Source organism: Amblyraja radiata, chromosome 7 (genome assembly GCF_010909765.2).
Source record: "Amblyraja radiata isolate CabotCenter1 chromosome 7, sAmbRad1.1.pri, whole genome shotgun sequence".
In the NCBI taxonomy this organism is placed as follows: domain Eukaryota; kingdom Metazoa; phylum Chordata; class Chondrichthyes; order Rajiformes; family Rajidae; genus Amblyraja; species Amblyraja radiata.
Genome location: NC_045962.1, coordinates 22,488,924 through 22,515,636, shown reverse-complemented (window position 1 = coordinate 22,515,636; position 26,713 = coordinate 22,488,924). Strand labels below are relative to the sequence as shown.

General features: G+C 42.1%; 1 long non-coding RNA gene across 1 annotated transcript; it reads right to left on the bottom strand.

The window, feature by feature from the left end:
• Positions 1-11,192: 11,192 nt before the first annotated feature.
• Positions 11,193-25,858, bottom strand: LOC116975112. The gene is made up of 3 exons (XR_004412537.1): positions 25,763-25,858; positions 16,218-16,222; positions 11,193-11,212 (listed from the first exon to the last, which is right to left on the bottom strand). It is a non-coding gene; the product is annotated as an uncharacterized LOC116975112 (long non-coding RNA).
• Between the last annotated feature and the right edge of the window lie 855 nt (positions 25,859-26,713).

Genomic DNA, 26,713 nt, shown 5'->3' with positions numbered 1-26,713 from the left:
GCACTGATAAAAGCATAATGCTCATGAGAAGTCCATGATCGATTAACTTCTAAAGGTGCAACCACAGCAGGAACATACTGAAAACAAGAAGTAGGCCAGCATTTATCAACAAATAAAGTTAGCAGTTCCAAACCACATCTCTTTTATACTGAACCTGGCTTCTGGGTGTATCAAGAGAGCTATGAATTGAACTACAATTGATACTATCAATATTTGAGTTTCCAACAATTCCCAGGATTTTATTGAACTTTTGTTGGCCAGTTAATTCAATAGTAACTCCAGTTAGCTGCTTCCATTGATGTGAAGAACAAACATGTCTGTGAAACAGCCGATACTTGACATCTCCTTTTTCCTCTGGCTCCTGTCACTTTGTTTCTGTTCTGCTTTGCAAGGAGCTTATTTGTCATCCAAGTACCTGGTCTGATAACAATTGTACAATTGCCTCTATTCAGCCAGTGGTATATTTCAGATGTCCTGTTGTTATTTCATTAGGTGATCAGGATACGTTGGTAATAATTAATCTCATGATTTGCAAGCATCTTAAAGCATCACATTGCTGCAATGCATCTGTGGATTCACTGTTGTAAAATACAACTCAGCAATGAAAATGAAAATTTTGCTTTAATAATACAGCCATGCACGAACTGACAGCCATGGAGAACAAGAGGCATTTTACTTGGCAGGAGATTGATGCTGAATATACAATGAAGATGTTAAGCAAGGTCATAGACATGGTGGCAATTACACAGTAACCTGACAGCTGAAAAAAATTGCACAACCTAAAAGTTACATATAAGATAAGAAGTGAATGTTATTTTGAAGTGCAAGATTTTGTTGCGTGTCATGTTACTTCAAAGGTTATGCTCGGGAATTGTAGAACATCCTGATGTTGTAGCATGTTTACCATTTTTTGTGATAGTGTATTCAGTTTTCAGATAAGCATTTTAATAAAACCCATGTAAGGGGTCCAAGGATAGATACATGTGGGTGCACAACAAAGGGCAGAATCTATTCAATTGATGCTCTGACTGCACTTTTCCAGTTCTGGACAATGGAAGAAGAGAGACACTTACTGTAAAGAAATATTAGCAGTTATTGATGGTATTTAATTTTCCTGTATGTGTTCAGTTTATTTTTGTGGAGAGCTGGACAATCTAAGCTGATGGCATGAATTTATATACATACAAATATCACTGAAAATATCAAATAAGGATCTTATGACAAACCCATTTGAGGTCTCAGTTGCGGTGTAGAAGGAAGAAACCAACAATGCTAAGCAGCACAGATGACGGAATAAAAAATCAATGGCATGTATTGAAAAAGTGATAAACGATGATTTTACTGTATTTCATTGCTACACAGTGGTTGTGTGAAACCTTGCTCAGTGCCTCAGTACATTCTACTGCCCTCTCATGGTGCATCTTTATCAGTAAGATTAGTGCATACTGCTGACAGTACAATACAGCATGAGATGACGTGGTGTAAAATGAGGGTTTTGTACTTTCCCACCTCTAACCTGCAGATCAAGTCTCAACACTTCAATTCTAATCATTAACACAGTGGTCAAGGCTTGTACACTCACGTTACTGTAGAGATATCAAAAGATTTAAAAAAATATTTTTCTAAAGATATTATCAGATTTATTTGAATTGACGTATGAGAGAAAGTGTTAGAAGATTGTATTTTTATTCACTATTTCACGATGCTTGGAACATTGAGATTACCTTAATTGTTAAAAGTCCCTTGAGAACCAGAGGACATTGGTTTAAGGTGGGGGGAGGGGGGGATTTAATAGGAACCTGAGGGGTAACTTTTTCCACACAAAATGCGGTGGGTGTATGGAATTAGCTGCCGGAGGAGGTAGTCGAAGCTGGTACTATCACAACCTTTAACACTAAATGATTAAAACAGTTTTCTGCAAACTTAAAAAAAAATTAAGGAGTAATCTATTGATTTAAGAGATTAAAAAATCCTATGATTTTTTAATTTCTTCCATAAGTCTTTGTTTTATTTGCAGTTAATATTTTTCCTGCTTTTATCAGAAAGGTAGAGACAAGAGTGTTTAATTGTCATATGCATCAGCAACACCCCAGTGAAATTCTTCCTTGCTGCAGCTTCACAGGCCCATTAACACAATAACGCACAAATAAATGTAACTAATACAATAGATGAATGGCGCAGCGGTAGAGTTGCTGCCTCACAGCGCTTGCAGCATCGGAGACCCAGGTTCGATCCCGACTATGGGTGCTGCTTGTACGGAGTTTGTACGTTCTTCCTGTGACCTCTTGACTTTTCTCCGAGATCTTCGGTTTTCTCCCACATTCCAAAGAGGTGTAGGTTTGCAGGTTAATTGACTTGGTGTATGTGTAAATTGTCCCTGGTGCGTGTAGGATAGTAATGTGCGGGGTTCATTGGACGGTGCGGACTTGTGGGTTAAAGAGCCTGTTTCCACGCTGTATCTCTAAACTAAACTTAACTAATACTAGGTAACCAGATCATAATCGGGCAAAGGAAGGCGCACATCCGATTTTCCAAAGTGAGGGTGAAGAATAGAGCGATAGGTATCTTTGATGGTGGAGTAGTGGTAGTCAAGAGTATTTGACCCTCTGATGCTGCAACAAATATGCTGGTGGTAGTTTGGAAGTGATTTCCTCAGACTACCATCATTGAAGTCTCTGAATACAATGGGGTACACTGTCTGATGTTTGTTGACTACGGGGAAATAGCTCCATCAGTGCTAGCCGAGCATCTATCTGTGGCGGGATGCAAACTGGACTCATCTTCATGAAATCTCTTTTAATAATTTCATCCAATAAATTAATTGTCAAATATTTTTGGCACACATAATGTCAGATTTTTAGAATATGTCAATTGCACTTTTTTGAGGGCAAAGCAGCGGCAATAGTACTAGTTGTATAAGCAACAAGACCAGAGCAATGTGACCAATCATGCTACACTTCAGGGCTATTCATCTAACAATTCCACGAGGGGCTCCTGCCACCATGGCCTAATCAGAATTGTATGAAAGCTTGTTACTGAAAAATTCTGTTCAAGTGCATTGACTATCATACTAAATCAATTATCCTTTGAAGAGCAATTTATTTCTAATCCTTTCATTCACAGGCTGCAGGTAATTAGACTATATATTCCAAAGTGACAGATCCTCATAATAGTAACCTTGTAATTTAATGTCCATGTTACTTGAGTGAAATTTGTACTTGGTTATTTAAAATTAAACATCAATGTACAAGTAAAGCTTAATGTAATGCAGAAAGACTTTATTTTCCTTTTCAAAAAAATACCAGAGCTAATTGTAAGTACTGGTTTCTGAATTTTTCATGTATTGCTGAGATGCAAATTTGTAAACTGGACTCAGCCTTTCTAGTTCAGATTGAGCAATGCAAACATGCAAATGTGGATATATTTTGTGGTTTATATTTCACAATTGGGAACCGTGTTTGCTTAAAAGTGGCAGTGGAATGTTAAATATTCATGTATTTTTTTTAATCTAATGTGTAGAAAATTAATATTTTTTCCATCTCAAAAAAGGCATAAAGGCAGGGGAATAGTTTGCACAAGTTATGCTGGTCTTGCAGTTGTAACCTGATCCATCCTACATCACTGGTTAAGCCTCTCTTCCCCAGAGTAAGTCCTTATTCATTATACCCATGGAAGGAATTCTTCAAATAAACATATATTTAAGAATAAATATCCCTCCGACCATGTACCACCGAGCTTCCCGACAGGCCGCTTGGCCAGAAGGCTTCCCGACGGGCGGCGGCTGTGGACTGGGAACGTGGCCGGAGGCCTTTATCGAGGCGCCGCGGTCAAGATGCCTCACAGATCGCCACATAGAAGCTCGGGTCGGGGTCCGGCCAGGGCCTCGCGGGTAGAAGCCCGCGGCTGGGGCCCGGGTCGACACCACGGAGGCGTGAAGTGGGGCATCGGCAGCGGTGAAGCTGCGCGACAATTGGGCCTCGGCGGTGGTGAAGCCTCGCGGCGGCGATGCCTCGTGGGTCGGCCCGCGGTTGATGAGCGTGGAGGACCACCATGAGGGGGGAGGGGAAGAACAATGGCCCCGGCGTGGGGAGACCACCTTGAGGGGGGAGAACAATGGACAATGTGGGGGGGTCAATGGGAACCCGGCATGGGGGAACCGTGGGGGGGGCGGTGGGGAACAAAAGGGGGAGCCGGCGTGCTTTGTAATTTTGTCAGCGCCGTAGGTGGCTGCTATTTGTATACATATGCTATGTGTCTCCAGCCCGTGTCGCGGGGTTGGAACGACCCGGACCGGGACCGTACATCACCTGGCGCGGCTTCATGGCCGTGGGACTCACCAGCGCCCGTGGGGGTTCCAACATTGTGACTTTCAGACCGGGAGCGGGGCCGTAAATCGCCCCGCGCGGCCTAAAATGGCCGTGGGACTTATCACCCGCCTGGGGCTTGGACATCGGGAGAGAAATTGAGAGCAGGGGAGAGAAAAGACTTTGCCTTCCATCACAGTGGGTTCACTGTGATGGATGTTTGTGTGAATTTAATTGTGTGTATGTCTGTAGGACATTGTCTTTGTTTGTATGGCTGTGTAAACAAAATTTCGTTTGAGTCTCACTGAGGCTCAAATGACAATAAATTTGTATTGTATTGTATTGTATTGTATTGTATTGTATGCAAGCAAAGAATCTCACTGTGCTTAGTCAATAAAGTATTCCTATTCCTATTATTTTTAAAGTTTAAAGAAAATTAATTATTACTAAGTTTACAAAGAAATTAAGCAAGAATACTAGTAAATAGGTCTGGCCAAAGTCATTTAAATTTGAGTTGCTCACAGGTGGTAGACTGATTAACGTTCTCAGATGCTGGACCTTAGCCAATTCAATTCATTTAAGGTAGGGGTAAATGGCTGGCTACAGCCGAGTCTATGGGACCAGGCAACGTCCCAGCTGCAATACTGGAGACCTACTGTCCAGATCTAGCTACACCTCTAGCCAAGTTGTTCCAGTACTGTTACAACACAGACGTCAATTTGTCAATGTGGACAATTGCCCAGATTTCTCCTATTTACAAAAAAACCAGGATGAATCTAATCTGGCTCAGGTACCGCCCAAACTGTCTACGTTTCAATTATCAACAAATTCATAGTTAGGGTCATCACAAATGCTATCAATCAGCACTTACTGACTAATAACTTGCTCACCAATGCTTAGTTTGAAATTTGCCAGGACTATGCAGCTCCAGATCTAACTGGCTAACTTCAAAGATGTCTTGTTGAGTCTCATTGTCTGTAACTCGTTTTCACCAAGCCCACAGCTAACAATGGCCTGTTTCCTTTATCGTCATTACTTTTTTGCATATCTTTCATTCATTTGTTCTACATTTCTCTCTCTCGCCGTCTATATCTCTCGTCTCCCTTTCCCCTGACTTGGTGTGTTAAAGGGGTACATGAGCCAATGCCAGAGTGTGGCAGATTCATGAACTGCTGAACGCGCTGCTGCGACCCGACTCCGGTGGATGGTGACACCGGGGGCACGCGGGTCCCCGGTGGGAGACTGCTTTACGGAGCACCAGCAACGGCAACTTCTCCCGCCCGAATTGCGGATTGAAAGTGACCTGGAGCGGGGCCTTACAACAGCCGCGGGACTTGCTAGCGCCCGCCGGGGGCTCCAACATCAAGACCCGGAGCAGGGCCTTACATCACCCGGCGCGGCTTTAAATGGCCGCGGACTTGCTAGCGCCCGCCGGGGGCTTTGACTTTGACGTCGGGAGAAGAATGGAGAGCAGGGGAGAGACAAGACTTTGCCTTCCATCACAGTGAGGAGGAGATTCACTGGGATGGATGTTTGTGTAAATTGTGTTGGTGTGTGTCTTGGTTCTTTTCTTGTATGACTGCAGAAACCAAATTTTGTTTGATCTTCATGTGAGGTTCAAATGACAAATAAATGGTATTGTATTGTATTATTATTATTATCAGAGAGCAGAATATCAGAGTTATACCGTTTATAAAATAGGACATATCTTGACTGGATTACAAATAAATACTCCAGATGTTGGTAATATAAAGTATCAAAAAGTTCACAGTATTGGAAATGCAACTACTGTGGAAAGAGAAGCCAAATTTCAGGTCATTTCAGAAAAATAATGAACATGAAACATTAACTATGCATCTTTGTACTGACCTACTGAGCATTTACAGCATTTTAGGATTTTATTTTTCACCTTTTATTATAATTTCTTAATGTTCTTCCCTGGTTTGGAATTGTTATCGAGGAGGTGACTGTAATCACTATCTTGAATGTACTGCCCTTTGCAGTCAAGTCAAACTTAATGATGAAAGAGAGACCCCAGACGGTAAGCTGGAAAGGTAGAAACTGCTTGCTTACATTAGATCCTATTCACTGCCTCCCCCTGTACATGTGGTAGAAAACAGCATTTCAGGGATGTAGTGCAAGCTGTTCTACCACCTGAGGGCAAGTACCCACTGAACAAACCATGCAGAGCATTGTCTTTTTATTTTAAAACCAACTGAGGTAATACAGACTTGCCATGCATTGCCAGTCAAATTTACTCTGCTCTGAAAGGGATGCAAGATCTTTAATGCATTTAATTTTAAAGCAGTGATCTTTTTCTGATTTTGTTTATTTAAAAAAAAACAGATTATCTGAAAGGGATGCAACAATTATCAATGATATTCAATGGCACATTTTGTTGTGTCTTTATCACAGATAGATGCATCACAGTTGGAGAGTACGATGTGTTTCCCATTGATACATACTCACAATATAAAAATTGAATAAGAAATATGGTCTGAAGGAGGGTCTTGACCCAAAACGTCATCCATTCCTTCTCTCCAGTGATGCTGCCTGTCCCGCTGAGTTACTCCAGCATTTTGTGTCTATCTTCGATTTAAATCAGCGTCTGCAGTTCTTTCCTACACATAAGAAAGATGAATCTGGGTATTGTGTACACTGAGGCCCATATCCTGCTGACTGTGTCTGTGCCACCATATCTGTCACTGATGTCCATTACGACATTGCATGTGAGGCACAACACCAGACCTGAGTCCTCACGCCCGTACGAAGCTTTTCAAAAAGGGGGGTGGCATGACAGGATTACAAAAAACTTAATGTGAAATAATGTGCGCGCTGCACACATCACGAGCGCGAAGCGTGAAGTCCCTCGATGCCGGGGTCCAGGGCCTACTTAAGGGCCCTGGAAGCTCAGGGGTTTTAGATGCGCTCTGATCCATTCTGAGCCTTGTTTTGGAGCATTTTTGCACCAGATTTATGACCAATATTTCAGAAATTAACAGGAATCTGAGGTCGCTTTTTCACACAGAGGGTGCTGGGTGTATGTAACGAGCTGCCAGAGGAGGTAGTTAAGGCTGGGACTATCCTAATGTTTAAGAGACATTTGGACACGTACACGGATAGGACAGATTTAGATGGATATGGGCCAAACGCGTGTGAGTGACACTAGTGTAGATGGGACATGTCGGTCGGTGTGGGCAAGTTGGGCTGAAGGGCCTGTTTCCACACTTCCATCATTCTATGACTAAAAAGTGAAGAAGAAAAATGCATGTAGATAAGTAGAGCAGATTTGAAAGAGGAGTGAAATGTAAAGGCAGGGAGAGGTTTATGGGTGGAAAGGAACATAGGAAAGGAGGGGGGAGAGTGGGCTTGGGCAGATGGGTGAAGGAAAAATAGTCACAAAGTGCTGGAGTAACTCAGCGGGTCAGGCAGCATCTGCGGAGAATATGAATAGGCAACGTTTCACAGAATGCTGGAGTAACTCAGCGAGTCAGGCAGCATCTGTGGAGAACATGGATAGGTGACATATCACAGAGTGCTGGAGTAACTCAGTGAGTCAGGCAGCATCTGTGGAGAACATGGATAGGTGACATGTCACAGAGTGCTGCAGTAACTCAGTGGGTCAGGCAGCATCTGTGGAGAAATGGTATAGATTATATTTCGGGTCAAGACCGTTCTTCAGTAATATTCATGATGTGCCATGCATAGACATTCCTGAATGTTACCCAAACCATCGTGAGCTACTTTGTTACGGTGCTTGCCCTCTCCTATAACATCTCTGCTGCATTGGGTGATGCAGGACAGGACACAAGCTTTGGGACACAGTGTGAAGCTGTTGCCGTCTGTCCCAGCCTGGTAAAAACCTGGATGGAGTGGATTTGGAGAGGATGTTTCCACTAGTGGGAGAGTCTAGGACCAGTGGCCACAGCCTCAGAATTAAAAGACATTCCTTTAGGAAGGAGATGAGCAGGAATTTCTTAAGTCAGAGGGTGGTGAACTGTGGAATTCATTGCCACAGACAGCTGTGGAGGTCAAGTCAATGGACATTTTTCAGGAGGAGATTGATAGATTCTTGATTGATACGGGTGTCAGGGGTAATGGGGAGAAGGCAGGAGAATGGGTTTGAGAGGGAAAGATAGTCTTAGGGTGATACAGTGTGGAAACAGGCCCTTCGGCCCAGCATGTCCTATCTGCACTAGTCCCACCTGCCCACGTTTGATCCATATCCCTCCAAACCTGTCCTATCCATGTACCTGTCTAACTGTTTCTTAAATGTTGCGATAGTCCCTGCCACAACTACCTCCGCTGGCAGCTTGTTCCATACACCTACCACCCTTTGGATGAAAAACATACAAAACATACCCCTCACATTCCTATTAAATCTTTTGCCCATCACTCTGCTCCTCGATTCACTTACTCTGGGCAAAAGACTCAACCATATCTATTCAAATCATGATTTTATACACCTCTATTAGATCATCCCTCAGCCTCCTGTGTTCCATGAAATAGAGTCCCAGCCTACTCAACCTCTCCCATAGCTCTGCCCCTCCAGTCCTGGCAACATTCTCATAAATCTTCACTGTGCCCTTTCCAGTTTGATGACATCGTTCCTATAACATGGTGCCCAGAACTGAAAACAATACTCTGAATGCGACCTCACCAACTTCTTATGCAACTGCAACATGACCTCCCAACTTCTATACTCACCCGACCCGCTGAGTTACTCCAGCACTCTGTGAAACGTCACAGAACAGGGCAAGATTAGATTAGCAAATTTGCTGATGATACAGATGTGAGTGGTTTTGCAGATAGTGAAGATGGTTGTGAAAGATTGCAGTAGGATCTGGATCAATTAGCCAGGTGGGCAGAGGAATGGTTGATGGTTGCATGGTTCCTTGAAGGTCGTGTCGCAGGTATATCAGGTGGTCAAAAAGTATTTTGGCACTTTGGCCTTCATCAGTCAGAGTATTGGGTATAGAAGTTGGGAGGTCATGTTGCAGTTGTATAAGACGTTGGTGAGACCGCATTTAGAATATTGTGTTCAGTTCTGGGCACCATGTTATAGGAAAGATGTCAAACTGAAAAGAGTACAGAGATCCCCATCCTGGATCAGTCCAATCAGGGTTTTGTCATCCACAAACTTGAGAAGCTTGACAGAGGTGTCTGTGGAGGTGCAGTCATTGGGTGTGAAGTGGTGATTGGAGTGGGGTGGGTGTAGAAGGGCCCAGTCTTTGCAGACTGAGGCCAGGCTGTGAGTGGGTGTGAAGTGGTTGGGTGGGGTGGGAAAGGTTCCACTCTTTTCATACTGGAGTCTTGCCTTAAGTAGGTGTGAAGTGGTGAATGGGAAGGAGAGGGTGCAGGGTCCATTCTTTGCAGACTGGGGTCTGGTGTGTTTGTTGGGGAGGGGGTACCAGGGTTACGTTTCTGATTTTCAAGCCTGCAGTAAAACTCATTCAGGTCGTTCGTCAGCTGACGATTGTCCAAAGAGCGGGGGGCTTTCCTCTTATAGCTGGTGATTTCTTGCATGCCCTTCCAAACTGAAGAAGAGTCATTAGCTGAGAACTTGCTCCTCAACTTCTCAGAGTACCTTTCCTTGGCAGCTCTGATTCCTCTTCTCAGCGCTTTATCGATTAGGCTATCTTTTAACTCTTTAACGATTAGGCTATCGGCTTGACGCATATTTGCCCCCAGCAGCCCCCCCTCCACCCGATCTCAAAATGGAAATGTTACATCTGTATATAATGATCCCATTAAAATGTGTATTTATGTCACAAACTATGGAATTCATATTTTTCAGTATGGTTATCAAGGAAATGAAAGCAGTTCTAATTATTTGATATTATTTGATATTGTTTAATATTATTCATATGGAGGAGAAAATATAATAGCTCTAAAACCTACCTTAATTTTGCAATCTCACTAAAGATAATCCCCCTTTCCCTTCCCTCTCCCCTCCCCATCTTTCTCTCCTCTCCCTTCCCCTCTCTCCCCCTCCCCTTCTCACATCCCCCTGCGGGGGTGGCGTGGGCTCAGCGGGGGTGGCGTGGGCTCAGCGGGGGTGGCCTGGGCCCAGTGGGGGTCAGCGGGGGTGGTGTGGGAGGAAGATGGCTTGGGCCCCGGCGGCGTGGGGAGGCTAGGGAGCGGGCTCCGCCGCAGCGGCGACTGGTGTTGGGGTTACAGCCGTTGGGTTCAGATTCAGCCACTCCCGCCCAGGGACGAGAGAACAGAGAACATGCCGTTTCCAAAGTGGAAACGTTGATTTTTTTTTTTTTTGGTGACTTTTTTCTTAAGGGAAAAAAAGGGGGGTGCGGTCGCACCCAACGCACCCCCCCCCCCCCTTCTGACGGCCATGGTCCTGCTGGGACTACTGGTGTTTATCCGTCTTTGTGCTCATCACAACCATATTGGATTGGAAAGCCCATCGACCCCTTTGTTTGGAGATCATCAAAGTTGATCTCTTGTTTGGAGATTGAGGGGGAAAAAAAAAAAGTAGTTAACATTTTTATCCTTTTAGATAACATCTGCAATGATTTTTGACGACTTCAAAGATACAGCGTGGAAACAGGCCCTTCGGCCCACCGGGTCCACGCCAACTGTCGATCACCAGTTCTACGTTATCCCACTTTCGCATCCACTCCCCACACAATCAGGGCAATTTACAGAGGCCAATTATCCTACTACTTCGAAGATAGGCACAAAATGCTGCAGTAACTCAGCAGGACAGGCAGCATCTCTGGAGAGAAGGAATGGGCGACGTTTAGGATCGAGACCCTTCTCAATCAGTCTGAAGAAGGGTCTCGATCCAAAACATCACCCATTCCTTCTCTCCAGGGATGCTGCCTGTCTGACTGAGTTACTCCAGCAATTTGTATCTATCTTCGATTTAAACCAGCATCTGCAGTTCTTTCCTACACATTCTACAACTCCGCACATCTTCGGGATGTGCGAGGAAACTGGAGCACCCAAAGTAAATCCATACAGTCACAGAGAGACCATGTAAACTCCACACACACACGGACAGCATCCGAGGTCAGGGTCGAGTCTGTGTCTCTGGTGCTGTGAGGCAGTAGCTCTATCAGCTGCGCCACTGGTAGACATATATTTATATATTTCTTAATATTTTAGTTATTTAATTACATCAGGCACATTTAGAAAAGGCAGTTTCAAATGGAAGGCAAAGGTCTGACTGTTTGGCCTCTGTCCAAATTGGGAGGGTTTCTGAGGGCTGAGACCTAAGCAGTTCACCACCTAAGGATGACTCACCGCCAGGTTAGATAAAGCTCTTAAAAATAGCAGAGTCAAGGGATATGGGGCGAAGGCAGAAACGGGGTACTGATTGTGGATGATCAGCCATGATCACAGTGAATGGCGGTGCTGGCTCGAATGGCCGAATGGCCTACTCCTGCACCTATTGTCTATTGTGACTTCACAGCTGCTACCCAGCTACCTCGCCGGAATAGAGGGTCATCTTGCAAAACCCTCCACATCTGGCCTGGGTGAATGAGACAAGGTTAGTGAGCCAAGTGTGCCTTGGTTCGATCCAGTGCTGCAGTCCCAAAGACAACCTGTAGTAGAACTAGTGGCAGAAGGTTGTAAAACATTCCAAGACATGACAGAGGGGTGCCATCAACCAAAATTTGACAGCAAGCAAATGAGACATTAAGCAAATGGCCAGAGACATAGACTTCAAGCAAAACCTTAAGGGAGGAAAGAGATGCTGAAAGTTTAAGGAAAGGAATTCTTCCCCTTTTCCAACAGCACACGTGACTGCCACTGGTAGATCAATTGAAATTATGATGCATAAAATGCTAGAGTCAATAAAAATTATTTCAGAACAAAATAACAATGGCAATTCCAAGTTCCTGGGATAGATTTTTGCTGGCACCAACAAAAGCCTCTTATTTTGCATTTAAAAAATCCACCACAACCAAAAGACAAAAATGCTGAATTACAATTTCTGCTAAACATTCACATTTAATATATCATGATAAAAAGTTGTTGATACTTAAGATGGCATTGTTGTATACTAGTTCCATGACACAGTTGTGAGCTTATTATATTCCAAAAATAACAAAAATCATTCTGAGGTTCCGGCAGGTTTCATTTTCTGAAGCTTGGCAACGTGTCACATTACATTTGAATTTTGAATAACACAAAACCTAAATAGCATCCTCAAGTTCCATTTGCATGCTGTATCAATTTTAGACAAATAAAAAAAGAAGTACTGTAACTACTGTTTGACATTGATCTAGACAGATATTAGGTCATAATCTTGTTATTTGCAAATGAATTACAGTCGTGGTGAGAATTAAATTATTATATCAGAAATAATAATAATATATAAGAAATAATAATAATATATAATAATATATAAGTAATAATGATAATAATAATAATAATAATAAAAAATGAGGTGCACTCATTAAGAACATTAATTGCAAGCTTAGGTGGGGAAACTTAGATGTTAAGATCATAAGATCAGAAGACGTAAAAGCAGATTTAGGCCATTTGGCCCAACAAGCCTGCTCAGTCCCATTCGGTCCTATCTCAATCCCATTCTCCTACCGTCTCCCGTAACCTTTGACACCCTTAACAATCAAGAACCAGTTGTTCTCCACTTTAAAAATGCCCAATGACTTGGCCTCATCAATCGTCTGTGGCAATGACTTCCACAAATTCCCCACCTTCTGGCTAAAGAAATACCTCCATCTCCATTCTAAAGTTGCGTCTTTTTATTCTGAGGCTGTGCCTCATGAGAGAAGAGTGAAAGGTTTAGTGAATTAATCACGTTAGCTTGGTGAGATACCTTATTGTTACTTTTATTTCATTTTACACGAATGACAGCAATACTTTGATATTAAGGCAGGATGCTCTTTGATATCTGAAGTCAAACCTAACACGAAGACATTTAAGGGCATATTATTAAGCCTGAGATGCTACTTGGAAGATTAAGAAAACTCTCAGAAGGTCAGTCAACATCTGTGGAGTGGAAAACATTCAATTACACCCCAGGAATCCATCCATTTATTTATTTATTTATTTATTTCGAGCAGAATAAAAGAATAAAAAGCAAGTGTGAAACAGCATACAAAAAACAAAACAAGAATATTTATAAAGTGTCATAAACAATATCTATAAATAAATGAAATCGTATGTGTCCGAAAAGGAGCAGGAAGAAGCCAAAGCTTATTAATTCCCACCCCTTATTCAACTGCTTATAATTATCTTATGCACATTTAGCAGCTATATGTACACCATATGTACACCAGCAGCTATATGTACACCAAATTATTTACATTTATACACTAATCAAATATTTACAAAGCCATACAAGAAAGAGAGAAAAAAGAAAAAAGAAAAGAAAAAACCCTCATATACTATACAGAATCTTAGTCATATATACAACTCATCACCCCATAATCACAGAAAGTGACTGATCTCATTTCCTCAGGAATTTTCCAATCCCTGCCTCCAGTCTCATACCTTCCAAATCCATACAGCCCACTTCCACCCCTTCCCCAAGATCTAAAACCTGAACTGACCTGGTCAGCCCTTTCACCCAAGCTTGTTCTAGTCCTACAAAACATATTTCCTCCTACCTTGATTCCATTCTTGCTCCACTTGGTTTTCACTTACATCTGTGATGTGTTTGATGTCATCCTCCACTATGACTGTCCCACTTTTCTGGTCAAACCTGGTCGATTTTAGGCTAAATTCAAACCTTCTGCATCTCCATCCCAGATCAGGATAACTGAGTGCTCTCTGCTTGAACCAATCACCCTTCTCGCACCATTAACTCCACACATTTCTCCAAAGCAAAGATGTCGTTTTGGAGGACTATGCTGGACACTTTATAAAATGCTTGGAACAGTGCTATTCAAACACTCATCATCTGATTTCCTGGTATATTTGCTTTGGCGCTTATTCCTGCTCTTTTATTTAATTCAAGACTTTCATTACCTTTCTGGCCAATCTCCATCCTGCTCTCACAACTACTTGGATCATCTCTAACACACATGACTATCTCAACTGCATATCTCACTGCCCCAGCTTCATTTCCTTCTGCCGCTTTCTCCCACTCCATTGCATCTATTCTCATGACACTATTCTCCACTCCAGTATTTCTGATTGTCTTTTTTCCTTAACTATGACTTCCACTTCACCAAACTTAACAGAGCTCTTAACTGCATCTTTCCCATTTTCAGTACTTCTGTTCGCATTCTTTCTTGTCCAAACAAGAAGAAATCCAAAAGATTATCTTCCAATAAAATACCAACACAACACACTACTGTTACAAGGGAACAGGTTCAAGGATCTGACTAGTAGAACAGAAAAAAGGCACACTCATCCGTTAAGTTACAAATTGGTTTATTGGCACGAAAGAGAACAAAAACAATACTTATCTCGGTATGCACGTCTTACAGCATCACGCCTCCCTCTCTCTCGGCCTCCGTCCGTGGCACTGATCGCAACCCAGCCAGTCGGTGAACCCCTCTCATCAAGAGCTACCTTATGGCTTACTGGCACCCAGGGGCGGAAATCACAATCAAAACATGGGAGAGGCACAATTTGGGGGAGACACAATTTCTTGGTGGCCACGCACACACGGTAGGCTTTGGAGTCTTGAGCCGTGGGCCCTGTGGACGGTAACATTGGGAGCTGACCTGGTTGGTGACCGACTCCGAACTCCAGCAACAGCAGCATCTTCCGTCCCGAATCGTGGGGCTTGAATCAGCCCGTACGCGGGGCCTTTCATTGCCCAGCGCAGCTTAAAATCGGCCGGCGGGGGCTTCAACATCGGGAGCCTCAATCGCCTAGACGCATCATTTTGATTTTAAGCCGCGCCAGGCGATGAAAAGCCCCGTGAACGGGCCGATTCAGCCCTTAGAAAGCGTCCGATACTCACTTGAATCGTTCAAAAGCTACAATGTGATAAATAACACTTAAACAAATAGAACTGAAGCAAATAAAGGCAAACAGAAGAACCAACCTTGGAGGGGGGAGAGAGATATAGAGATGGGAAAACAATACTAAATAACATGAGTGACCGTGAATGAGGGACTACTTGCAAGCCAGCCAGGAAAGCCGTTCGACAGGAGCCCTTAATGACCTGACCCATTTAAATCCGATACCCGTTTAAATCTTTCCCATCCACCAATACATCCAATTAATTCAAATGGTAATTGTACCCGCATCAGACAGCTTTAAGAAATTCTCCATGAATACCTTCAGTAGCAATGTTACAAAATTTTGAGATTTAAAAAATCAAGTCTGTAATTTATCCGATCAGATAAAGCATAAAAATAAGTTTAATTTGACACCTAATTCACTTTCATATCTTCAGTATTAAAATAGTTATGGCCATTTTCATACTCGGAAATTAGCATCTTGTTCCCTATTGCTTTTTCATTGACTTAACACAAAAGCTGTGATCGAAAATAGTCGAATGGCCATAGCTTTCTTAAAAATTAAGAGAACTGAAAGAAATTTTCAGTTATTATAGATTGAAGCATTCTGAAACAAATATGAAACAATCTTACTTAGATGACTTGAAATTAAAGCATATTGGAACCTAATTGTAGCTAATTACAAAATGCAATTACTAGATCTAAACATCTATCCATTTCTTAAGAATAGATGAACATTTTTAAATAGCCTAAGTGTCCAAATAACATTCACACAAGAATTCACAATATAACATAATTTTTAAATCTCATTGTCATGGGTTTATAGGCCAAATGGAAGGAATTTAATGCTTAATACCTGTAAATTATTGGCCATTTAAATCAACTTGCGAGTGGGATTTTCTGGAACGCGACCATTTGGAACGTTGTGGTTGCGGTGATTTTAGTCCCCATATCTGCAGCAAATACACTGCCGGTTCGTTCGGGGACTAAATCACCGTTTCGCAACTTAAACTGTGCAACTTAAGAAACACTTTTATACATAAAAATAAACTACTTTTTTTTACCTGTCCCCTACGTAAAATCCGGCCCCGTTGTCGGCGTTGACGGCTTCAGAAGCTGATTTTAAAATCACTCCAGCGATTAACTTGTCGGGCAAATTTTAAAAAAAAACACACAGAACGCCCGTCGGAACGATTTTTCGGCAAAATCTTGCACTCCAACAAAATATAATACAGGACCAGGTAGGAAAAAAACCGCGTTTTAACCCTGCCACCCCCCCCCCCTCAAACGCGCCAAAATCGCGCACACGCCCAGTGGCAGAATTGCAGCGCTGCTGAAGGTAAGTATTGTAACATACCTACCTTCAGTAACACTTGAAGGTCAAAATACAATTGGTGACACATCGTGTTAATACGATGTTAATAGTGACTTTTAACAAGCGCTTAACAGTGACACCCCCACTGTGTCGTGGAAAGCGGAGATTTTAATAGATTTATTTTCACCGAATTTCAAAATGCAGATTACAACACATGGGGGGGATTGTCCCCCACCTCTCAAAACATGGGAGGGACGTGTCCACCCCCATCCCCCTCCCGGGATTTCCGCCCATGCCGGTAAATCTTGGCTAATAGCGTTGCTTCCAAATTCAAACTACAACCAATGGCAGGGAACTACATCCGAGCAAACCCACCCCTCCCCCCCTTGGAAACAAAGCACTATCAGCTGCAGACTGGCGCGTACAGCAATACACAGCGCTACAGACATGGCGCGCAAAGCAATACAAATGGCGCTGCCGGTTTGGCGTGCAAAGTTTTAAACAGAGCGCTGCCACCTTTCCAACAGAGATGCTGCCTGACACGCTGAATTACTCCAGCATTTTGTGTCTATCTTCGATTAAAAATCAGCATCTGCATTTCCTTCCTAAACAGTACTTCCCTCCATGACTCCCTAGCTTACTCTTCCATTTCCACTCATATCGACTTCCCTGTTCAGAGCACCTTTCAATGCAGCCACAAGAGATGCAACGGCACTTCTTTTACTTCTTCCCATCCCACTATCCATGACCCTTCTTCTAAATGAAGCAACAATTCACGTGTACTCCTTAATAAGTATACCCTCTTCAGTGCTCACAATGTTGCCTTCTCGACATTAGAGAAAGCAAATCCATATTGGGTTTGGATTTTTTTCCATTCAATAGTCAAGGGTGACGTTGCGCTTCCAATTGCCTCTCAATTTCCCTCTTCCATTCTGCTGTCTCCGATCGCTTCCATAGTTGCAACAAAGTTCGAGGAACCAGATCTCACTGTTTGCACAGACGCACTTCAGTACTCTGGGCTCAACATTGAAATTAGAAAGCTCAATAAACCAGCCTTTCCAGTTTGTGCCAGAATTAGCTGGTTCTATAGTAATAATGGGGAATGTAAAGGATCCTTGGCAGGTCAGTCAGTTCCATGGAGGAGGCAGGATTGATGCTTCAAGTTAATAACCTTTCATAATAGGCGATGTGTTCACCTGGGAGGTTAGCTCAGATACTCTCACCATAGGTGTTTCCCAGTCTGTTGAGTTTCCAGCATTTGCTGTTTAAATTTCATATTTACAACATGAAACAGGGTGGCACAGTGGTGCTGCTGGTAGAGCTGCATCTATACAAGGCCAGGATGCCAACCAAACATAAATCTCAGAATACATTATTCAAAAGTTGGAATCTTTATATACTCAGATCCTTTGTACATCTTTCCTATTTATTGACTAATAATTGACTCACGGTGGCGCAGGTTGCTGCCTTACAGCGCCAGAGATCCGGGTTCAATCCCGACTACGGCTTCTGTCTACAGAATTTGTACATTCTCCCCTTGACCGGCGTGGGTTTTCTCCGAGATCTTCGATTTCCTCCCACACTCCAAAGACGTATAGGTTTGTAGGTTAATTGGCTTGGTAAATGTAAAAATCGTCCCTACTGGGTATAGGATGGTGTTAATGTGCGGGGATCGCTGGTCGGCGCGGGCCTGGTGGGCCGAAGGGCCTGCTTCCATGCTGTATCTCTAAACTGAACTAAACCAAACTAAGATACGTTATAATTCACATTCTTTGGTACACGAGGTACACAATTGTACCTTTGAGATTTTATTTGGATATTTTTTATAGATTTCATAATTAGATTTATTTGGAATCATATTTATATTTTTATTTAATCATTTTATACATTTCAATTTTGGACCATAATGCCCTGTCTACTTACTGGTCTTTGATCAAATATATTTATATGTAATCTTGTTATCTCGGGTCCTTTGTCAAGTTGTTAAAATAATCCTTCAAAGGACCAAAAGAAACCGCAAATTAGTATTTATAGGATTAGGGATTGGACTAACAAGTGAGGAGCTGCAATTCACTTGTCAATAAGGATGAGGTAATATATTTTGGTTTAAAAATAAATACTCTAAATTCAAGATGGCATGGTGCCTGGTCAGGTTCAGTGCCATAGTGTTTATGCTAATGGAGTTGTAATCCAGAAGTTTAGACTAATGATCTGCAGGCATGCGTTCCAATCTCAACCAATGTTATGGGTATATCATCGCAGGGGCAGAGGATTCCTGCCTCTAGCATGTCCAATCCCTTAATAATCTTATATGTTTCAATAAGATTCCCTCTCATCCTTCCAAATTGTATGACTGACCTGGCCAGTTCACTGCACCAATTGGTGTATGTGACAATAAATGAACTTATGAACTTAAAAAATACCAGAGTATACAAGCCCAGTCGCTCCATTCTTTCAACCTGGCCTATAACCCTTATGATCCATATATCTGACCAAAACTGCATCCAAATCGACAGATTCCTCTGGTCACTCATTCCAGATACCGATTATCCTCTTAAATCTCCGCACTCTCCAATTAGGCCTCTGCCCTCTAGTTTTATAAATAGACGCATGAAGAGCCAACTAAACAGGGCCTTGCCCCAGGTAACAGGTTAACATGAAGGACTTGGATGACCACATTATCCCCCCCTTCTTGGGGCTATCTTCCATTTAAACTACCATCTGCAGTTCCTTCCTACACTCCTAGCCAAATTTAATCTTTGGTCTGAGTATTTAAATTTATTTCTCCATTTCTACTGTGCAAACCAAAGATCTTAATTATGATAATGTGGGTCTTCAGACGTAGTTAATCACAATAGAAAAGAATACACTGTTGGACGATACAATATAACAATTTTCTATTCTTCATCTTTAAATTTACATTAAATGGGGCCAGTAAAATTGTAGTCTGCTTCAACAGATGATAGAAAATAATATATAGGAAGAACTGCAGATGCTGGTTTAAACCGAAGGTAGGCACAAAAAGCTGGAGTAACTCAGTGGGACAGCCAGCGTCTCTGGAGAGAAGGAATGGGTGACGTTTCGGGTTGAGACCCTTCACTGTTGGACTTGATACTATTAGTATCAAGACCTTTCTTTAGTCTTTTAGAGATACAGCGTGGAAACAAGCCCTCCGGCCCACTGAGTCTACGCCGATCAGCTATCATCCTGTGCCCTGACACTTGGGACAATTTTACCGAAGCCAATTAACCTACAAACCTGCACGTCTTTGAAAAGTGGGGAAAACTGGTGCGGTCGCAGTAAGAATGTACAAATTCCATGCTACGTTTCTTTTATTTTTCTACAACTTTAAATTGACGTTAAATGGGACCTGTAAAGCTGCAATCTGCTTCACCAGCTGATGCTGATGCCGATGCCATTTCTATTTTGTGACGTGAAACCTGATATCTCTGATTGCCTGTCCATGGGATAATATTGCTTTTTGCACCATTGCTATGTAATTAGCCTCCCTGGTGCATTTACTGCCACTGCTGGTGTTTTATTAGACAATAAAATGATACTAACAGTCACCCTCCTGCACCATTATTTATGCCATCTTCCCCCATGGCATTAATCAACAGCACAGTAGGCAAACCTTGCTGCCATCAAAGGTGTTACACAGCACAAAATGAAGTCTGTCTGGTGTGATGTTTAAGAAACAGAAGGGCACCATCCTTCAGGATTTAAACACGTAGTGGATTCAGTCTTGTTTTATTTCAAAAGTAAACACAGTAAATACAGAGAAAATATAAAACGCTGTGGACTAAAAAAGAACAGCAGTGAAGTATATTTAGAGGTATTGTTTTTTTGGCACAGGTTTGTTCTGTTGAATGCAGAAAGTAATGGAATTTTAAGAAGATAAGTGATAGAAGCAGTTTAGTCATTCAGTTCCACCATTCAATAAAATAGTCATTGGTCTTTTACCCCCACCATGTACTAATCCTATACCCCTTGGTTTCCGTAATATCTAAAATTATACTGATCTCTGTAATTAATTAACATTCGTTATCTAATGGATGAACATTTTTTTCTCTTTTGCCAGTTGGCACATTTCATGGGTCTCTTAATGTAAGTTGGAGAGCAATTCTGAAATATTTTATTCAAAGCCATGACAATACTTGCATTTGTTCCTCTGCTATTTCTGTGCTGATGTTTGATGCAGGTGAATAAGATTGAATGGCCTGCTTTCGGGTGTTGGGGAGGTAGAGAAGTATTAATGATGTTGGGCCAGACCAAAATCACATATATATCCTTTCACAAAGGACATGGAATTACTGATTTCTAATGTTCAAATCACTACAAAACTATTTTGTTCCTGAATTAGTATTCTAAGACTCTGACTACTGGTCTGACAACCTAACCACAACATTACATACCGAGGAAAATTGCAATTTTTTTGGTATATGGTCTTGCACAAATAAATATCTATATTTTTTCTCTCTCTACATCACCTTTAAAATGTGAGTATAATTTGGAAAAGGCAACTTTTCGGAAGGTAAATGTTCAGGTTTAGGAAGTGTCGACAACATTAGCTTGACTGTGTAGGAAATAACTGTAGATGCTGGTTTAAATCAAAGGTAGACACAAAAAGCTGGAGTATCTCCGGCAGCATCGCTGGAGGGAAGGAGTGGGTGACGTTTCGGGTTGAGACCCTTCTTCAGACTGATCTACATTAGCTAGACTACCTGAAATAGATAAATATTATCACTACATCTATGGGGACATTTGCAGGCCACATAAAGGATTTACCAACACCTATTGACATCCCTTGATGCATTGGTTAAAAAGAACTTGCAAAAGTACTTGGGTAATAATATATAGTGAGGCAAGGCAATCAGCATCATTCTGGTTTAAAATATAACTTGTTTCAGTAACTTTCATGTTAAGAAACAAACGTTCTCATTTCCTTTGATCATAAATTTCACCACCCTTCAATTTCCTAGTAGGAACATCTGGGCGATATTTTCTGCATTCTACAATAAAAATGTGACAAGTTGTTCAGAATGAAGCTTGCCATCAACAAAAAAATCTGGCACTGTAAAAATAAAGTTTTGATCACAGAGTTTTAAGTCAGCAGTTTACTGAAAGATGCTTGATCCTGTGGCTTTTAATCTGTTCACTCTTCCACCCTTACCTCATACTGGAGGTTAGAGAAAGACTCTTCAAAATGACATAGTGGATGCATCAAAGTGAACTAACTTTAGTTATCTACTCAGCCTTTTCTCCCTTCAGGTACTGTAATTTTGTTTCAATGCTCACCCGTGGTATGAATGCCTCCACTTTCACAAGCCCTTCCCAGCTTCATTCCCAATATTAATTAGTCCAAGAACATGGGCCTCCACGGTGGTGCAGTGGTAGAGTTGCTGGCTTACTGTGCTCGCGGTTTCGGTTTCCTCCCACACTCCAAAGACCTACAGGTTTGTAGGTTATCGGCTTGATGTACGTGCAAATTGTTCCTAGTGTGTGCAGGATAGTATTAACGTGAGGTGATCGCAGGTCGGTGCGGACCCGGTGGGCCGAAGGGCCTGTTTCCGTGCTGTATCTCGAAAACTAAAACTAAAAAAAACTAAAACATTTGAGGAGATGGAGGATGGCTGGGAAAGCATAAATCGGAAATTGGTTGCTGCTGAAAAGAGACCAATATCACAACTTGGAAATGAGATGTTTACTTACTGCCATTGAACGGCTATTAACAGTTCTCACCATAAAATTGCCTTTCACATATTTTTCCCCTTTGAGGGTAACATACTGTGGTTTCATTGTCATAGGTTTTAATTGATGTAGATGTGATATTGTTTCTTGATATTAAACCTAATGAAAATTTGTATTTTAAGTGAGTGTTCCTGCGTACCATTATTAAAATCAAGTTCGATTTTATGCTTGAATTTACCTTTACCAGTAGTTTCTGGCCAGAACTGTGCTCTCATTTGTCCCGCAAACTTGAGTGCATTATTATTATAGCTGCCCAATGACTAAGGTACTAAGCACTTCAGCGTACTTGCCAAGCATAAGAAATTCAGATCAGCAGCCAACTGGCAAGCATATCCCCACAAACAACAGTGAGATAAATTACCAGTTAATCAAATTGGCTCTGTGATAAATCTTAGCTTGAATAATGGGAGAAAATTGCACTCATTTGAAGATGGAGCCATGGGATCTTTTACAGTACATCCATCTGAACCAACAGATTGGGCTTCAGTGTATTGTTTCATCTGACAATATCCAGAGTGCTGTCCTAAAATGTTATCTGTGCTGAGATCCTGCTTATCTCTAGGACCCTCTGACTCTGAGTTGACATTGCGACCTTGGAATGAGGTCATTGGCAGGCATTTTACGATACCTGCACAATTTTCGAATGGGATAATAGTCCTTTTGCTGTTGGTTAGGCAGTAATTAATTGAAGGTTAATCAAGGTTAACAATCCGTTGAGGTTAAACTAAATTGCAAAATGAACTGAAGGTCCGTTTGCGTAGGATGCTGATGCTGGTTTACACCGAAGATGGAAACAAAATGTTGGAATAACTCAGCGGGTCAGGCTGCATCTCTGAAGAGAAGGAATAGGTGATAGTTCGGGTCGAGACCCTTCTTCAGACTGAGGAAGAAGGCTCAGTCTGAAGAAGGGTCTCGACCCAAAACGTCACCTATTCCTTTTCTCCAGAGATGCTGCCTGGCACGTTGAGTTACTCCAGCATTTTGTGTCTATCAGAAGGTCCCTTGCGTTGTTTGTGCATGCTCATCGCAGAGCCCTCCTCCTCCAACACCCAAACCATTCTCCTCAAAGAGAAAATAATTCACCAGCTACAAACCATAAACCGTTATAGGCCTTTCTCACGGGGCGACTTGACGCAAGAGTTAACCAGAGTTTAACATCGTGGGAACCTCGTGCGATAACAGTACGGCATTCGTGGACCACCGTGGACCACCGTGGCGCTAACGGCAGGTAATCGTGTAACTTGGTGACTCGGGAGAAAATTCAAGCAAGCTTGAATTTCTCCAAGAGTGACTTGTACACTTGTGGTTGAGCATTGCAACATTATATGAACGTAGTGGCCAGTGCGATATCCGTGCGATATCCGTAATAACTCTTGCGGTTACCGTGGGAACTCCTGCGAACGGTAAACCCGGAAGCTGGACAGAGGGGACAGAAGGTGAGTAAAAAAGGTGTTCTCAATATCCTTTATAAATGTTTGTATGTTAATATGTGTGTCTTTTCCTTTTGGGCATTACTTTGTTTCTGTTGGTGGCTCCACATTTTATGATAGCCTGAAGTGTGATAAAGCTTTTACCTCAGCAGTTTGATTGTCAGTGCTTGTTTACCTCATTGTTAAATAAATATATTTTTTACTATCAGCTTGATGTCTGCAATTCTTCATTAACACATCACTACAAGATGAATGTCTCTAATGTTATAATCCCTCTCATGCTGAAACACAAAATAGTTGAAGGGAGGTGATATAATCACATTTTCATTAAGTTTCATTTTTGAGTGTTCAGGTCCATCAATTGTTGAGCTATTTAAACGTTTGAAAGTTTCACCTCTCGGTAGAAAATAAACTAAGCCAATCAGCAGGTAAATGTGAGACAAAGTCTTTATTCCTATTTGACAATATAAAAAGACGACTTCTTGCACATATTGAGAGAAGGTGTATCACACCAAACATTTGTCTATAAAAGGGCCTCGCAAACACGAAAATCAACAAATGAGGCACGCTAGATTATTTTAAACACATTATATTCATTAACCTCCGCAACAAGCCTAAACTCAGGCATTAAAAGGGACAATGCAGTGTGCTAAATGGCAGGTTTTGCGGACGAACATCTTATAGGAAGCACTTTTCAGAGGACAACACTAGAAAGTCAGCTTATTTGCTATGCATTTCTGCTAACATGCAGTAGTGTTCCTGTGGTCGGCTACCCATCAATATAGCTGTCCTGCCACGGCACACTCCCCAATTGTGAATTGTAGTAAGCGCAGAGATGGCCTCTTTGCTCTTTCACACCCAGTGAGACTTCCTCTTAATTCTCTTTTTAATTAATCTCTCCCTTCTGCCTTCACGCAAGCGTCCTCGATGCACATAGTGGGCTGCTGCATACAGCGCGTCAATGAAAAAAACCATCATCCTGTACTCGAAACTACTTAGTATAGGCATGTCTCCAAATGAGCCAATTCAACCAAGGGAGGATATTTATAGTGTGTGAAAAAAAAAGTGACTTCATTTGTGCCACGTGTAGTTCACAATGTTCATTCAAGATTTAACGGGAAAGCTCGGGAGACGGACAAGTCACTCGCACAAATAACAAATGCCGAGTACCGTGGGAACTCTTTATCTACCCCCCGTTATATCGTGTGATATCGTGCTAGACCACGACCACTTCACTCTGGTTACATCTTGCGTCAAGTCGCCCCGTGAGAAAGCGCTTTTAAGATATATTACTTTTACTGCAAGCAATTAGAATGTTTAAAGGCTTCAAGAAACATATGTTTGAGTGGCAAAGTCATGGAGCAAAGCATTATATATCCATAATATCTTAATGTGAGTTTAGTACGAAGATGCTTCAAGTTCTCTTCCAATCAATGACTTCTATCAATATAATTAATGGTCAAGGTCAAGGTCAAGATCAGTTTATTGTCACATGTACCAATTAAGGTCCAGTGAAATTTGAGTTACCATACAACCATACGAAGTGAAAAGCAATAAGACACACAACCACATAAAAGTCAACATGAACATCCATCACAGTGGATTCCACATTCCTCACTGTGATGGAAGGCAATAAAGTTCAATCTTCTTCCTCTTGTTCTCCCGCAGTCGGGGCAGTCAAACCATCCGCAGTCGGGGCGATCAAAGCCCCCGCAGCCGACGATTGAAGCCCCCGTCGGGGTGATCGAAACTCATGCGTCGGGGTGGTTGAAACTCTCTGCGGGATGGAGCTCCCGAGTCGGCCTCTTCTTACCAGAGACCACGGGCTTCACGATGTTAAAGTCTACAGGTCCTGTTGTTGGAACTTCGATCCCCGGCAAAGGGATCGCAAGCTCCACAATGTTAATGTCCCACAGACTCCTGCGGCTTGGAGCGCCGGGTCGATCTCCAGGAAAGGCCGCAGTAAGGACGGAGGTACGATATGGGAAAAGATCGCATCCCCGGCAAGGTAAGAGATTGAAAAAATGTTTCCCCCAACCCCCACATAAAACAAACCAAGGAACATTAAAACACACTTTGTAACACATACTAAAAATAACAAAAAGAAGAAAGGACAGGCTGTTGGCGGGCAGCCTCTGCTGGTGGTGCCACATAAACAATTATACTAGTGGAGTCTGCAAAACAGTCATCTTGTCAGTGGAGGGAATCGTGGACAGCAACTTCTTAGTTTAAATGGACATGTGCATAATGCTGAGAGTTTCACTAAGTAATTATTGTGAATGATGTTAACTTCCAAAACACGATGACAAAATATGTGGCACTATTTGAAAAGGAGTAAAATCTGTTATTGGAAACAAAAGACACAAATGCCGGAGTAACAGTGGTCCAGGCAGAATCACAGGAGAATATGGATAGGTGATGTTTCACATTGGGAACTTTCTTCAGACCCCTCTGACCTCCTCAGATCCTGGGCCTGACACCAGGCCTCACTCATATTGTACCCCTATGCCCACAATTCAATGGGTTATGAGCCCGTCTGCAGTCTGAAAAAGAGTTCCAATCCGTAATGTCACCCATTCATGTTCTCCAGAAATACTGTCAGACCCACTGAGTTACTCCAGCACTTTGTGTCTTTCTTTCTTCTAAACTAGCATCTGCTGTTCCTTGTGTCTCCAAATCTGTTATGATGATTTGCAAAGAAACAATGTTCCTAAAACATGGAGAAATACCTTCTCCATATCATGCTTTTCGGTTTAACATTTCTCCTTCAGGTGAAGTACTTATGATGGGAGGTGGGAATATTGTAGGGTCCTGACCACCCCAATGACCATCAAACAATTTAAAGATGTGCACATTTTAGATGCTGCTCTGAAAATAACCAAGTTCTTAATGTTTTCAGTTCACATTAAAGTTTTAAAGTCACACGTAAAGTTTATGTTATTCCATGGAAAATCCTGGACATGTCTGTGACTTAGTTACAATCAGGTTTACTTTACACGCGGGCAG